This window comes from Dipodomys merriami, unplaced genomic scaffold, assembly GCF_024711535.1.
Source record: "Dipodomys merriami isolate MVZ:Mamm:240054 unplaced genomic scaffold, mDipMer1.0.p SCAF_4, whole genome shotgun sequence".
Taxonomy (NCBI): Eukaryota; Metazoa; Chordata; class Mammalia; order Rodentia; family Heteromyidae; genus Dipodomys; species Dipodomys merriami.
This window is the reverse complement of record NW_027205603.1, coordinates 40818261-40820336: the sequence shown is the minus strand read 5'-3', so window position 1 is coordinate 40820336 and position 2076 is coordinate 40818261. Positions and strand designations below refer to the sequence as shown.

Here is a 2076-nt window from a genome sequence, read left to right as displayed (position 1 = left end):
GTAATAGAATGGTTACAACAATGTATTGTGATAAAAGTTATTTAAAGGGCTGGGAAGGTAGCTTAATGGTAGAGTGCTTGTCTTGCATGCATGAGACCCTGAGTTCGATTCCGCACACCACATAATCAGAAAATGCTGGAAGTGGTGCTGTGGCTCAAGTGGTAAAGCGCTAGCCTTGAGCTGAAGAGCTGAGGGACAGTGCCCAGGCCCAGAGTTCAGGTTCCAAGACTGGCAAAAAAAAAGTTATTTAAAGCTTACAAACAGTTGCTTTCCGAAATTTTCTGTGACAATTTTCAAGTTGGTAGAGGTGACAGACAGCGGAAAGTGAACCCACAGACAGGACAGGACTCTGCACCATTCTAGGAGAATTCCACCCCAACCCCTCCCTATTCCCAAGCACCAGAAAAAAATCACACTACTTTTATGCTTCATTTTATCTTCTCAGAATTTTACAATAAAATGGTTCTTTCTTGTTATCATGAAAAAAAAAGTTTGTTTTCTGCCTTCCTCCCCCACCCTTTTTTATGTAAAACCCTAATTATGATTTTTTTTTAATTTTAGATATTCTCAGTTTGGTTTTGGTTTGTTTATTTCTTATCTCTCCAACTAGTTTGTAAACCAAAGGATAGTTTCTCTATTCATATTTTTTCCCTTTCTGGCATTAACACAAAAGTCTATTGATGCACAAATTAAATCACTGCAAAGGACAAAAAGGAGCTTACTTATGATGAGTTGGTTAACTGTCACTTATGCAGAGGAAATAGTAAAAATATTGCAATCTAGGCAGCGAGATAAAAAGCAACAAACATGTTTTCAGAACAAGTAATGATATTCATTCACTCAGCTTAAACCTGAAGACCAACTTGGTTAAATATCAGCGATGATGATACAGTATGGTATTCATTAGTCAAAACTGGCAGCTGAAAGAATTCCTTTGCCATATAAATAAGGTGGAGAAAAGGAACAGTTTACAATGTATGTAAGTTACTTCTAAACTACAAAGTCAAGAAGTTATTCCTCATTCTTTGGGAACATATGCTCAGCCAGTTTGGCCATGAATTTTCCAATTTTTACTTTAACCAAAAAATCATGGTGACTTTCTATTCCAAGAACTTTATCTGCACACACTTGGAATTCTTTCAAAAAGATAAACAGTAAACCTTCACCAAACTGGTTCTGAGTAGGTTCATTTTCTTCCCATTTAAACTTGTCATTTATGTTCTCAAAAATGATCAGAAGTTTAAGAATAACCTCTTTGTTCTCTTTCTTATTAAAGAGGGAACCCTTGGGCCCTGAGCAGTTCTCTAGTCATGGCTGGATTTTCAGCCAAATTCAAAATGAGTTTCAAAACCTGAAGTTTAGTTTCTTCATTTCCTGCTAAAATTAAGCGAAAAAAGTCTGAAATGGAATTAGTAAGTAAGTGCTGATACTCATTAGTCACAGTCATATTAGTAAGCAATCTGAGTCCAGCCAACTGCACAGAATTCAAGAGAGATGTGATTGTGTCATCACATATTTGATTCATGTATATCTTAAGCCTGCATTGATTTTCTGTATTTACACTCAAGTTATTTAGGATGATTAAAGCCTTTTCCTTAGCAACGGGATCCCAAGTATTAAGAATCTTTGCTACTATTGGGAGACCACCCAAATAATCAATAATATGTCTGTCAAATGCATAAGAAGCATTGTTATCAAGAGCAATTAAAGTTGCTTCAAGAATATAAGGTTTTTAAATTTCAAACTCTACTATAAAGCCATAGTAATCAAAACAGCTTGGTATTGGCATAAGAACAGACCTCAGGACCAATGGCATAGAATTGAAAACCCAGAAATGAACCTACAGACCTATAGCCATCTAATCTTCGATAAGGGAGCTAAAACAATAGAATGGAAGAAAGACAGCCTCTTCAGTAAATGGTGCTGGAAAAATTGGTTAACTACATGTAGAAAAGTAAAGCTAGATCCTTATATATCACCCTGCACCAGAATCAACTCCAAATGGATCAAAGACCTTGAACTCAAAGCAGACACTCTGAAAACATTACAGGATGGAATAGGAGAAACCCTAGGTCT

General features: G+C 36.1%; 1 pseudogene; it reads right to left on the bottom strand.

Moving 5' to 3' along the window:
- Nucleotides 1-1011: 1011 nt before the first annotated feature.
- LOC138806136 (armadillo repeat-containing X-linked protein 3-like) lies at nt 1012-1732 on the bottom strand (annotated as a pseudogene).
- Between the last annotated feature and the right edge of the window lie 344 nt (nt 1733-2076).